This window comes from Anoplopoma fimbria, chromosome 3 (assembly GCF_027596085.1).
Source record: "Anoplopoma fimbria isolate UVic2021 breed Golden Eagle Sablefish chromosome 3, Afim_UVic_2022, whole genome shotgun sequence".
Taxonomy (NCBI): Eukaryota; Metazoa; Chordata; class Actinopteri; order Perciformes; family Anoplopomatidae; genus Anoplopoma; species Anoplopoma fimbria.
This window is the reverse complement of record NC_072451.1, coordinates 23,992,782-24,008,150: the sequence shown is the minus strand read 5'-3', so window position 1 is coordinate 24,008,150 and position 15,369 is coordinate 23,992,782.

Below are 15,369 nucleotides of genomic sequence, written 5' to 3'. Positions count from 1 at the left end.
TTGAGGGTGGGTGTGGGGCTTTGAAGTGGGTTTGGCAGCAGTGGATTTATTGAGTTGGCAAAAGAGCAGTGGAGACTCATGACTTAAACATAAAGTAAGACTGTAATAAGTGTGTGTGCCTTTTGCCGTGTTTGTCTGTTTCAGCACTTTTCATTTGGAGCTGAGAGAGGAACCATGCTTCAGCCATTAAAACAAACAGCGTTCCCCCTAAGCGATCTCTCTCCCTCCCTCCCTCCCTCTATTTCTAACTGGGTCAGTAGTAGACTTCCCCTTTTCTCAATTTCTGTGTGTAAACAAAAAGACAACAAACACACAACTCCCTGCAAGTCTAGTTCCCAACCTAACAACCACCTGCGTAATGTTCTCTATGACAGTTTAGTGGTAATAATAGGGAAATGCTCCAGCGCTACCAATCACTGGGCAAACTCTGCACCAGTCCAAAAGGGCCCCTGTTGTGTCCGACGGAAATAACGCTGTTCTGAAAAACACAGAAAGCAGCTGTGTTGCTTTCGGACGTGCTCCTACTAATCCAGGAAGTCCATGTGAGTACATGTTCAAAATACTCAGAACCAGGATTCTACAGTTCTGAAAAGCTTTTACCGAATTACCTTTCATTGGCTTTCAGCCCTAATTGAGCCAAGTTAAGATTTTTTTAGCAGTTGACTGTTGCAGTATGGAAGGAGGAACCAATCGCAGACCTACGCAGGCTGAGCAGATACAAGTACAACAGAAAAAGTACTGAGCTGGGTTCCAAGGCTTGTAGTTTGACCGAGAAAAGAGGGAAAATTATATATATCAAAATATATATACACCCAGATGTCCGATACACCTGGCTTATGTTGTGCTGAGGATTCGTCAGACACCAGAGACAAGGATTTGTTTTGAGTTAAGTTCAAAAGTGCTTTATTTTAAGCTTTGCATGAATATTGCATTTCCGAGCAGTTATACGTGCACGGACCTAATTAGAACATTCAACAGGGTTGAACGTCCGGAAAAAGGCGCTTGGACAAGGTGCGCAGCGGATTTCATAGGTTCTCCGTTAGGGAGCCTATTGGTCAAATATTAAAGTAGCAGGCGGAGCTTGTTTTAGCTATAAGCGGCCTGGTTGGAGCTCTGGGCATATCCGCCCACACTGGCTCACGTCCCATTGGTTGCTGTCATCTTTCAGTGTGTGTGTATGTTGTCGAGTGTACATGTGCGAATCTGGTCTGGACTGGTTTTATTCGGGCAATCTGTACTATTTCCTTATCTTGTTACTGTCAGTTTTCTACAGTGAGGGTATTGTCCTCGTAGAGTACGACCTTGCCTACTCCTTAAGCCAGGTGGTTGATTCATCATGTGTGTATGTGTGTGTCTCAGGCCCTCCCTGTTCTTGTGTGACTGTTCTGCACTTGGCGTGTAGACGCGGGGATGCTCTCACGCAGTTTCTGACCTTCTACAGTACTTTTCCACTCTTTCTGAGTGCCTGAGTTTATGTGTAATAAAGTAAAGCGTGTTTGTTAATACTGCTGTCATGATTATTTTATATCACAAAACTTAAATGAATGCAGTCTGATACAACAGTCCTGCAATAGATCTGACCATCACGACGGTTATAATGTTCAGGTTCTTCAAACCGTTTTAGAGAGGTGTTGATTCAACTTCCATCATTGGAGGATGTGGTCTGTGATGAATCGCTTTGCATGCACACAGGTGTTTCTGTTATTAAGAGTACCTCGATGATACACACCTGTATGTGCAATGCAATACATTCAACGGCACCACGTACATGCAGTACATGATGATTCATGGGGTCAAGTGTCACAAATCATACTGTAAGTATACCTACCATAACCTCTGAATGCTTTCCTTCCCCCCTCACCATGTAGGACCTTGACAACAGCAAGGTGAGTGTTATAATTACACCAGGCTGCCCTTTTAAAGATGTTGAGTCTAACATAAGTGCCCGGAGGGAGCAGGTAAAGAGCCCTCAGAGGGGCGGCTTAATGCGGATGTGGTGAGGTGGGTTAGTCGCTGCCTGCAATGAATGAGCTTGAGGATATAATGTTGTAGAACACAGCCATACTCTACAATCCCTCACCGACATATACCTATGCACGCAGCACAAACACACAAACCCAGAGGCAATCAGCCAAGAGATAGCTTGTTGATTAAGCTGAAACCAGCCCTGAATAATTAAATAACGGAAGAAAGCAGAGTCAGACAGGATTCTTGATTTGCACCCTTGATCTAAACGTTGCACATTTGCAATATGTGTTAAATAAGTACGGTGTTCTTTAAGGAGAGAGCAGGAAGGTCTGAGAGAGATGACATATGTTCACACACAGACACGCATGCACATGTATGGAGACATTTTTCACTTCGCAATTTCTGTTGTGACAGCTCCTCTGTAGATGGCTATGACCTGGATTAACAGAACATTTACACCCACCTGCACACAGAAACACACAAACACATACACACTAGAGAGTCATCCGTCAATGGAAGTCTGAGTTGACCCTGAGCACCATGGGAATCCTTGGCTCCACCGTGAAAGGGCAACATGGATCCGTCTGTTAAACACAGACATGCAGCCACAGACACAAACAACACTCCAAGCATTGCTATCATACTTTCCTCCCTTTCAGACACACACACTGTGCTTCACCCCCCACTCCCCCCAAACCGACCAAGAACACACTTCAAGTTCTGGTTTCATTTTTAACGTGGGGAGCCATTTGCAAAATCCGTTATCCTACATGTGCTTTTTACTTATGCAGCCCCATTAGAGAGACAAGCTGAATAGCTTAGCAGGGCCTCTTCCTTCTGCTGCCTTCATCTCAGTACAATTATCATCTAATGTGACAGGTGACATTTTCTACCACGTTGGGCCAGCCTCTTGTTGAGGAACCAAATGCATGATAATAGAGCATAACTGACAAAAGACCGCTTTCTCCAGTCTGCACTCAAAAACACATTACATGTTCTTTTCCATGCCTTGGTGAATGCGATGCATATTTGTATGTAAAAGGAAGTAATGTATGCAGGGAGGGTGAGGATGCAAAAAGGTTCAACACAGGTCTAAGGAGGTAATCAAAGAGGAGAAAAATAGCTCTATAAGTGGTCATTCCTAACAACCGCAGTCGCAACAAGCACTCAGCGGATGGTAGTTAACGACTCGGTAAGTTAACCCTGGGCTTCTCCATCTAGCCATGAGCAACATAAGACCAATCGCAAACATGGAGCTTTGCTTTGTCTGTCAAAGCACTTAAATATAAATACAAGTAAATTAAGTTATTAATATTATTACTTATACTACTGTCAGCAGAGAGGCATATTAAAAAAAATAAGAGCAAACTATAGTATTGGACAAATATGATGAAGTTTAACACATAATCAAGGCTAAAAGCAACAAAGTTGCAGCTCACAAATGCAGAAAGGACAGCTGTCGAGAAATAACTGACTGGCCAAATGTGTTGCTTCAATGTATTCTTGTGAAGTAGCCCTGAAAAAAACATGGTTAAACCTTAAGTTACCTCGCTAACCCCAAATCCTGCTTCTTAGTACAGACCTCAGAGCCTCCATGGAGAATATCTTCCTATACTTTGAAAAGCAAAGCAAAGAGGTAGACTTTTAAAACACATCCCTGAAAAGGCAAGTACTTTACACTCCTGCATGATCTCACATCAAATACATAAACTTGGCATCTTCAAGTATAGTTAAAACTAAAATCTGAATATGCAAATGTTGCCATTAAGGTTGAATTATTTTCCTTCCCACTGTATGCCTATCCATTCATTAACAATGGCCTCACGTGTAGCTAGCAGAATTAGTCCTTTTCTCATTCTGTCCCTCCTGACACTGAGCCATGTAAAAGCACAGAATGGCTTGCAAAGACACTTAACAAGCCAGAGACTCCACCAGGCTCATAGTCCCTCTGTTCACATTAACACACAGGTCACCTCTGGCCCACACACAACCACATACCCTCCTAATTAATGATACACTGGGTAGAAGGAGGGAGGGGACAGCAGGAGAGAGTGACAACATGAGAGTGCAAGAGAGAGAGAAAGAAAATGTGAGCGTTAAAGAAAGGGAGGTGAGAAAGGTCCTGCTGTACGAGCGAAACACCCTCATTACTACATAATCTCTGAAAGGAAGTGAAACGAGAAAGACGGCTAAGAAATGAGAGAGATGGAGAGTTGGGGGGGGGGGGGGTTCAATTTACATTGACAAGGTGTCAGCGGAGCTCAAGGCAGGTTGTGTAAACCTGAGGTTGGGAGGCAGAGGTGGAGCGGAATGGAATGGAGGGGAGAAACAGGAGGCTGAGGCACAAGGTCAGAGGTCAAAGGGGCAGAGAAGGGAGCGATGGACAAGAGTGGAGAGAGAGAGAGGGGCAAGAGGTCTCAAAAACAGTGGTCATTAGCAGGCTGAACACAAACCCCAAAGAAAGGCACAAATGCACGCACAGGACTTCTCAGTAGGCCAAGCACATAGTCTTGATAGTGCGTTATAATTAATATTTCATAGACTTTTCTCCTGCAGGTGGAGGGAGATGGAGATACGCTATTCTAATGTGTGCATTTACACATTTTCATGTGCTCAACTGCACTGCCTGCGTTCAGCATTGTGAACATTTAACATGCATGTGTGCATTCATGGGTGTGCATCTGAATAATCTGCAGGTTAAACTGGTGATCCATCCTAAAACCACTTGTGCCAAAGCTGTCGAGACAGGTCCAATACAAGGCTTAACACATTACTGTCTGTTTGGTTTAAATCTTTTGACAGTGGAGCATGAAAAATGTTCAAACACTGATTGATATTTGCAGCAAAGTACTCCTCACAACCACACACACCCCACTCCGCTTATTCTGCAACGCGTTTAGCCGCGGGTATTTTCTATATCACTCATCCAAGTGAAAAGCAGCAGTGTAAATAAGCGTATAATGAAAAAACAAGTTGGCCATGGAGCCACACGAGGGCCTGGCCATTCCGCTGGTGGCTCCGCTATGTTTCCATTCCTTTGTTTTGAGCAAATTGTCTGTTGCGGTTCCCCAACGGCCACTTTCCTCCAGCAGCATTCATGAAAGATTGACACGGTAGAAGCTGGCTGAGTGGCACGGGGTCTCCAGAGCCGCTTAGATCAATGGTTGTCCTTTGAGCTTTCCTGCATTCTGAGAGGCACAGGGACCAAAGAAGGAGGGAAAACCAGATTACCATAGCATTAATAAAACAAACTGTAATCCAAAACAAGAGCAGAAACAAAAGGTTGCATCCGTGTTTTCCCCCAGGAAGAATCTGCGCGACCGCGTGCCAAGACTCGCTGTGTGCACACACACACACACACACACACACACACACACACACACACACACACACACACACACACACACACTTGAACACACGCCTGCATAAAGGGATGGATCTATGCTTGTAATGGCATTGTTCCTCGGAAAGGTTCATTCATCCCAGTTCAGCATGCTGGGATGGATGGAGGGAAAGAGGGAATGTGAAAGAGAGATGAGCAGAGCCAGAGACAAGAGGAAAAAATGCAGTACAGCGATGCCCAAGGAGGGAAGGAGATACATTAAGTGTATGAAGGTAAGGAAAATGGAAAGATAAGGGAGCTGATAAATGAATCAAATTAATTCAGAGAGTGAGACAAGACCCATCGGAGGACATATCGGAGTCATAAAGTCTTATTTTTGTAAATCAAGGCACACGGTACAAAGCACATCCAAGAGCACAAGGACAAGTGCATATGGGATGAGATTTTTGACAATTTCATAGCTGCTGCAAAACCCACCTTCAGCTCAAGAGGGAATGTATTATCAAAAGGTATCAAAGTGTCATACATTTAAAGCTATTTGTTATAAAGTCTCCACTCATCGTTGTAAGTCATCATTGTAGGTTCGCTGATCGTTTTGGTTCATTTGTACTTGCTCATTCATATGGGTGAATCCCAGCATACATTTCAGATATCTGATTGTAGTTATAGTCTGAGATTACAAGATATGGTCTTCTTGTCTGTTCCAAGAGCTCAGAGTGAACCAGACAAAAAGCTTTTACGTGCTCGTCTTCGCTCACATAGGATTTGCCTTTAAAAAGACAATTGATTTTAAAGCTCTTATAAGTAAAATGGCCAATGAAGCAGTTTTGTTCTCGTCTCTGTACGTAGGTATTTCAATATTTTGACGAATTTATGTATTCTTTTCTTTCTTGTGGTTATTGTTGTTGTCTTTTATTCTGCTGTCTTTGCCAGGTCGCCTTTGTAAAAGAGATTGTTGATTTCAACGGGTCCTACCTGGTTAAACATGGGCTACATTTGATGGTATGTTGCACTGAAAGATCCATCCAATGGAGAGATGGACAGAAAGCGAAAACACTGCTGCATAGAGTCTAATGAGGACTCGTTAACATACTTAACAAACCTTATTATCTCCTATGGTTTTTCAAGTACTTCAAGATCCCAGCAGGCATCCTCGTTATCCCAAGAACTAAGACTTAAATCCTCAAGAGTTGTCTCCCAATGCGTTCCGCTTTCTTTGGAATATATTCCAAACGGTCACTAGGGAACGTGTCCCTTTTCTTTTAATCTTGATTCCATATAGCTTTGTGGCGCATGAATGATTGTGCTACTCAAGTTTTGATTAGGTTTACCTCATACATTTTCCTCTCCATTGTCTGTTTATCATGACATGGATCCTGCTTACATCGCTGCAACCTGGCAATCCAACTAATTGTCCAAGTAGACAGAGTAGCCTATAGGACATTATTGAGCAACAGTAGGGTTATATTATAATTCAATAACAGTTAAGATTAATTCTTTTAAAGAAGGCATTGCTCTCACATTACAAGGTCCCACACAACAGCAATTTCTTCCACAAATGTTTGATGATCCCTTCTATTAAAATATTGCTCGACTCCATGACAACAAAACAAAAACAGGTTTGCACTTTGAGCTTTGTCTTGGCGACCTGTTCTAAGCAGGCAGGCAGTATTTGAACTCTTGAAAAATATGAAAACAACACAAGGACAAGTATTGCACCACCTCAGGAAAATGTTACTTTGCTGGCACAAAGCTGCGTCTTGCACTGCATGTCAGTACCAAAATAGAGCCCACATATAGAGACGGACAGAGAAGGAGACAGACCTCATGTGGTCCAGTGCATCCACTGTGAGCAGAAGGCAAATGAGTGCATCTTCATTGTGATTCAGGGCTGCTGTTGTGTTTTGGTGTTGTTGTTTTTTTTGGGGTCCTCTGCCGTGACTGGAGCATATGGCCCAGTTTAATCAAGCTAACAATTCCCTCTGCCCTTCTCGTTAAACATTACCAAATATTCACAGAAACATACTAGCAGATACAGCCATATTAATATGGAGCCCATCGTTCCAAGCACAAACCAGTGGGTCGGTGGCATTTACTTAACTATCTTGGCTGGTATTTACTCCTATCGCATCGGGGACCGGTGGAAGACAAGGCAGATGGTGCATCTAATTGTCTGAGCTGGATTCCATTTCTTAGCCGTCTTCATATTCATTTAAGAATTGCACGTGTAACAGTCATAAGTGGGTTTTCCAGTGGACTATCCATGTGGCAGAAATGAAAAAGCTTTTCCAAAGAGACTCTGAAGACACGTTTTATTATAGAAGCCAGAGCCGCTGCGTAGCCGCCATCCATGTCTTTGTCTACTGCTTTTTAATGGAAATGATGTGCAAATGGGTTTCTGCGAAGCCAATGCAATCAAATGGCTCCCCAACAATCACAGTCTGCCTTCCAATCTGTCCCTCCTTTATTGCTTCTTACTCTGTTCATCTCTGTGGATGAGTAGCGTGTCCAGCAGCTAAGACTCTGGAAGCAGACACTTCTCAGTAAGGCAAAGTAACCTCTTAGAAGGTATAAACAGAACGACAGAATGCTGTTTATACAGAAAACAGAATTGAATTGTCCGACACGGATGAAAAAAGGAGGAGCAAAAACATACAAATACCAGAGAAATGCGTTGGTCAGGGTGGTGCTGGCGGGCGGCAGAGATTGTGCGGGGGAAATTAATTTAGCTGGGAGTGGGCTGGCAGAATGGGTGATAATAGCAGGAGGTGAGATGATGATAGCCTTGACATGAGAGTGCTTACTGTGGGGCTGCTAAGGCACGCTCCTGTGCACACGTGCACACACACACGTGCATGCAAGTTGGGTTGGCACATCCAAACATTATAAAGTACTCACAAACTCACCCAGACGCACAGGAATACGGACACTTAAAAACGCCTTTGCTGCTTCAGTCCTCACAGATAAGTGAGCCTTTGCTGTGAGATGTCTTTTTGTAAATGGAATTTTTCCACCATTTCCCCCTATTTCACAGATGTTGCATCTAGTGGCAGGGAGGAGCAACATTAAAGATGGATCTAGCAGATAGCAGGCTTACTCTTCCTATTGCTGTGGAGCCCACAAAGCCTCTATGGGAGGCAACCTGTGTGTGATGAATTATGATTGAGGAGGATGGAGGATAAAATAGCGAAATATGAGCTTGGAGCAAACACACAGAGATGAAAACCCTGCACGTGTTGGTTTTTCTGCTTTTCTGAATTTCATTATTTTCTTCTATGCTATTTCAAGCACTTGTGGACCCACCCATGAAGGCACAGACCCAGGAGCATTTGTAGAAAACCCTTCTCTCATTTCTGTCTTCTCTTTTCCTGCCAGGTTTCCCCTTCTTTTCTTTTTTCCACCGGATTCAGTGGGTGAAGGATGGTAAGTGAAAAGATGGTATCTAGTTTTCCAGAACATTAGCAAACGACATGGTGTGGGGTAATGTCGCGTCCCTAATGCCCACAGCCAGTCATGTTCACTAATGATGTTGAATCACCACCACAGGGTGCCTGCTAGTCACTCTGGTGAGGGTGGCGTCAGTGGTGATGTTTGTCATGGGTACGTTTAAGGAGAAACACAGAATTGCACTGGCTCGGCGGCGCCATTGAAGGGTTACAGCCGCCGAGGAGGCCACACTGTCTCCTCTAGACTCAGAATCAGCTGTTTACTTTTACAATATTTAGGTGTTTTTCAGCTGTAGATGTTTTGTTCTCACCCTTTAACCCACTTGTCTCTATTTTATCTTTGTTTGACCTCACTCACAGAACCTTAACTAGTTCACCATTCCCTTGTCTGCTCCTCTCTTTGTATCTTTCCACCTGTCTCAATCTTCTTTGCTTTTTTTAGCCTTTCAAATTTTTTTGTCCATTTCATCTAAGACTAGCTATTTAACAGTCCAGTTGCCCTGAAGTCCACTGACTTATATCATTAACTTCTCTGTCTATCCTCTCTCCCTGTCCCTTTTGTCTTTCTCCTCTTGTCTCACAGTTTCAGGCCATTATCATCCCCGGTTCCAGTCTCATATCATTTCAATTTTATTCGTCTTTTACGAGGCACCGTTTCTAAAGCTGGAGAGCCAAAAGAAGAACTCAGGCGGCTTTGAAGCGACAATGGTCTGGGTGCTGAAAGCAATCTATATTCCAAAATGGTGCTGTTCAAAGTCGGACTTTCATGCTAGCTGAATAGAGGGCACCTTTTAACTCAGAGCCAGTAAAACTGTCAAAGTTTCTTACTTAAATCTCTCAATCCCTTTTTAGCAGACAGGAAAACTGGATATTAGGCTTTGGAGGAGAAGTCTTTTTAACACATTCATAGGCATTACAAGGGTTCATTTTTACAAAATGCAGCAACCTCTGCTATAAATAAGAACAGTGCACATTACAACATAAAGGGGGTTGACTTTATATGATTGAAATATTTAAGAGCTAAAAGGTAAGGAAAGACAGAGGAATCAAAAATCGGCAGTTTTCACTTTGATTCCTTTTAAGAGCCATTTCCCAATAACTTGCTCCATGTTTTTTTATGGAGAAACATACCTTTATTGTTTGGGGTTGGCTTCCTTTCAGTCTCTCAGAGTCTTTATTAGTTTTTAAAAGTAGCAATTACCCTTTAAAGGTCAAACAGCCAATCAGGCCACTTCCCTTCACTGGCACTTTTAATGACCACGGTGTCTTTCGAATCCCTGTGAGAGATACTTAATGAAGCATTTACAACCAACCATTGAACTTCCATTTGCTGCATACCCTGTACATTTCTGTTTCCATTCCTTTACTAAAGACTCATAGATATAGATAGATCTACTCATTTTTGCTATGAGTAGAAGAAGATAATTTCCTTTTGTGTACTCTATGTTGCGATGCATTTCTGCCTTTGTGTTAAGTGAAACAATTAGATGGTGGTAATCTGTCAAAATCAGAATGCTACATGCTTCATGAACACATGTACAGTAATTAGACATCAAAGCAGTCCATCTATAATTCATGACGTTGATACTGATGTGAAAGACTTGTGTAAATAGATAAAAACTAGACATCAAAGTGTTCAGTCGCGCTGCTATTCCCAAAAGGTCGCTCTCCTAAGAACAAAAGCCTAGCTTCGCTCTTCTTTCCCGTTCCTCTGCTCGAGCCCCGGCACTCACTCACACTACAATCATAATCAGAGCAAGGGCTAGGTGCACACATGCACACGCAGGTGTCCACACAGATGGGTTAACACACATGCATTAGACTCAAGACAGCAGGCATGAGGCAAACACATGAGCACACACTCACCCGTACGCGTGCCAATCAGCGAGCTTGTCAGACGCGAGGAATGACAGCTCTGCAATCAGCAGGTAATGATGGGACACCCGTAGAGAGGTGGAGAGGAGAGAGGAGAGAGGAAATAGGAGAGAGGAGAGAGGAGAGGAGTTGTCACATGGCCCTTCAAAGCAGCATAGGGGGGACTGAATCTGAATTGGATCGCAGCGTTTCAATGATAGCCTGTCAGCAGCAGGTGCCTGCTGAATGCCGCCCCACACCCTACCTCATGCGCCCCCACCCAACCACACATACACACACACATACACATTCTCGACTCATCTCACTTTGCACTCACACCACCTGGCCAATGCCATCCAAGCACAGTGGGGTCTCTCCGTCTTCCTCAGGATAAGGCAGATGTACAGTTTATCAGGCTCTTTTTCACTTGCACGGAATGAAGATCTGTCTGCACTGAAATGACTGATGAATGGCTGATTGGAGCGAGGAACCCACGCTGAGCACACTCACAGACCAATATAGATATGCAAAGACATAGTCTACAATTATGGGCAGGAAACATGAAATGTGGTAATCATAAAATCAGAGGAGAGATGCTGCAGCTGCCTCGCCGCATACACTCAAACACTCGCATGAACAAACAGTAAAATCAAATGTTAACTGTAGAACTTTTCAGTGTTTATCAGATCTCGACTGTGTATCTAACCTCACTTCCAACCTGTAACACTTTCAGTACATGAGCACATTTAAAACTTTAAGACTGTAGGTGTTACTGTCTTATTAATGCAAATAATACGATTAAATCTAAAGAATTTGTCGTGTTAGAGCCTTGTTAAAATGACTCTTTTACACACACACTCCTCACTTTGGGCTGGTCTATCAAAATTCATATTTTTGATCATAAGATGAATTTGGACATACAGTTTTAATCCATTTATTAAGAATGCTTCGAAGGCCATCATATTTTTGAATTTGATAAAACATTCTCCAGTTGCTCGCTTGTTCTGGAGGTTTTTTTACCCCTTAACCTGGTTTTAAATAGCAGATGGAGTGAACTTAGTTGTCAAAGAATAGCAGATGTTAAAACTTTCCATTATTTTGAGCACTTTTAGCACCCCTTATCCACTTTGACTTAAATATTCAGGATTGTTATACTCTAGTGTATTCATTCATATTACCACACTGACTGAGAACACAATATTCCTAATCTATCTAGAAGATATTACAAGTTCATATTCATTCAACTTTTGATGGCTTCCTTCTGGTGAAACAGTAGGTAATGAAAGGACCCAATCACAATACGTGACCGGCATATGTTTAAGCAACAGGTTGAGCCGACTATATCACAATTTAACACTGACCTGAAATCTGCTATCACAGAAATTGATTGGCAGGGCTTAAAAAAAGACAGAATTACACAACATGAGTTATTAAGGTCTTCTGATGCTATAAACTGTTTGTTTACAGCAGTAATGTCCACAAACACTGGAGTAAAATATGGCTGTTTTTGAATAGTAACCAGTTGATAAACACACAAAAGTAATTTGTCTAAATCATCGATCTCAACTCAATTTTATGGTTTTACAAACCAACTACTGACAGGGCTTTTCATGCACATATTTCATAAAGGTTGCAAGTGTAAGTAATTCTAATTCACAAGGAGGAGCTTAAATGAATCATATGTAAACATTTTGGAAATTGAAATGAGTGCATTTCATGCTCAGTGATGAATCATTTGAAATATGTAACCTAACAATCTTCCATCAGATTAAAATCATTCCAATAATGTAAATTCCAGGCAAATTGTTGGGACAGCTGTTTTCTATTATAGCTTATAATCATTATAATGGTTTGATTTCCTGTTTTCTGTATATGTTTATACAAAACTAGATTTCTGTAAACAGGGTTCCCACTCCATGTTAAACATCTAATTCAAGGACTGAACATCGTCACAGTTTGAGCCACGGGTAAAGGTTGAGTTCTGTTACAACAGCGAGTAAAACTAAAATATGAGAACTAGCAGGCTTTACAGAAGCTCACAGACAACATTTACAAAGTGGCAGACTACAAGGTCTCTTGCCTTCTACAACAACACAGAAAAAATATATATTGTGAAAGTTTAGCAATAGATCTTTTATGTATTGTTGCAAAAATGTAGAAATTCAAGTACTTTAAGCAAAAAATGTCTATGAGAAATTAAGAAATTGAGAAATTAAGAAACTTTCAAGGATTTTACATGAGTGAAAACTGTGAAAACCATGTGTAAAACAACTGTTGTCTGTTCTTTTTGAAAAGCAAGTTGCAATTCAACAAAGGGATTCACAGTGGAATGCTGAACCCAAAGTCCAATGAGCATATTCCCGAAAAAATCGAAAAGGTAGCACAATCCAGATCTCAAGGTCAAGGAGGACAAAATACACTGTCTGTCTGTGTAGGTGCATCTATACAAGTCTGAGTGTGTGTGTGTGTGTGTGTGTGTGTGTGTGTGTGTGTGTGTGTGTGTGTGTGTGTGTGTGTGTGTGTGTGTGTGTGTTTGTGTTTGTGTGTGGGACTGTGAAATTGATTGTGGCTGGACAGGAGGCAGGCAGGCAGGCGTGTGGTGGTGCCCAAGGGGCAGGACGTTGCTGAGCGAGCAATACTTCACCTGCACTGAAGACACACACACACACACACACGCACACACACACACACACACACACACACACACACACACACACACACACACACACACACACACACACACACACGTGCACTCATGCACACACAAACGTCTAAACTTTGTCACACACACCCTGACCATTAAGATTTACTCTAGTCATCCAGCTCATTGATCTGAGGCAGAAACAGAGGGAAAGGGAGAAGAGAGAGAGAGAGAGAGAGAGAGAGAGAGAGAGAGAGAGACTGGAGAGAAAACTAGAAAGGCAGAGACAGACGGCGAGGTCCTGACATAAAAGATTAACCTTGAAGCAACAGCGTAAATATGAGATGGAGACGATCGAGTCACTTCAGGCTTTTGCTGGACACATCTTTGTTTGTTTCTCCTGCTCAGACACTAGGACAATATTTAATCTCCAGCTTAGATTTTAAAGAATCTATTTCTTAAATTATAACACATGTGTACTTTAAACTTCAAAAGATGAGGTGAATATATCAGAATGCTCTTCTGAATTCTTTGCATAAGGTAACTTAAATTATGTAGACTGACAGAGATAGAGACATTTCACAGGTACTGCCGGTGAGCCCCTTTAAGAACAATAGACAGAATAAAAAAAGATGTGATGATCAATAATGGATAACTCATATCTCCTTCAACATGCAGCCTTAAGGCGAGACAAAGATTCCCCTGGTGACCTTTATATTTCAACGTCATCTCTACATCAGACATGCAAAAGAACTTCTCACATATTTTAACTGCGCACCTTTCAGACTCTGCACACCACTGTTAAAGTTTGTGTGTGTGTGTGTGTGTGTGTGTGTGTGTGTGTGTGTGTGTGTGTGTGTGTGTGTGTGTGTGTGTGTGTGTGTGTGTGTGTGTGTGTGTGTGTGACTGGGAAGGATGATTCTATTAACTAACTTGATTCTTTCATGCTGTCCAGCCGTATTGAATCTTGAAGTCTTTTTTAGTCACGTTTTCAAAGATGCCAATTTCGTAGCTACAGTTACAGCAATTTAGTCTGAGACGAAATAAGAAATGAAGAGCTGCACCATCACACAACAAGAGAAATTCTGTACAGTCAAAATGAATTCAATTGTAAAGTGCACAGGCCCAGGAGATATTTGTGTAAACTAAGTGAAGCTAGGTAACCGTCCTCATGCTTTACAGTAACGTAAGGCATATCTGGCATATCCATCTGTGAATAATGATGAATCTTGATTATACAGCTCACCTGTTTGAATACTCACTGACATGCAAAACAAACTGAGAAATGTGGACTGTATGGTGCCGGCACATTGAAGTCATATTTGCTAAATGGGCACTTTTATTGTTCTTAATAATGATAATAACCTAGGGATATTCATAATTCAGTCTCAAAAATTGACGGCAACAGATATAACTGTCATTACTGTAAGGAAGCTTAAACTTATTGTGCCAAGGTTAGTGTAGAATTTGCATTGTAGTTGAAAAAGAACGAGACAAAATTTTTACCTCTACCCAGAGGAGGAAACTTTTTTGGCTAGAGCTTTAAAAACGAAAAGCAAATGTTTATGACTTTTTCAAAACCACAACCTTAACTTCCCAGCCAGCATTGTTTCAATGTCAAACTCCAACCTGTTTATAGATACGCCTCCTTCATGTAACACTTTCAAGGAGGGCAGAATGTATTTCTCGCTCTTTTTTTTGTGCTCGGGGTACATATTTGCATTTTAGGACATTGTGCTCGTTCCGCAAAATCCCAGGGGACCGGGCTGTAAAGTAGAGTGACAGATTGTCCTTTTTCTGCCTCGTGGATTGCTTTGGCAAAAGGTAGCCGGCTGACAAGAAACACTCTGTGCAATAATAATTACAATGACGAGAAGTATTGATAGTTATTTATGAGACAGGTCTCACATTAAACAGTCTCATAGATTAGGCGTAAATGTATCCAGTGTAAATGGGTTTAATGTAGCGTTCTGCAATACTGCTTTTTCACAGACTTACTTACAGGCCGTAAGGGATAATAATTCATGGGGAGGGAGGTAGAGAGGGGGGGAGGGAGAGGGAGAGGGAGAGAGTCTGAGTATAGCTGCTTGTTAAGTAGTTGAGCTCTTTATAAATGT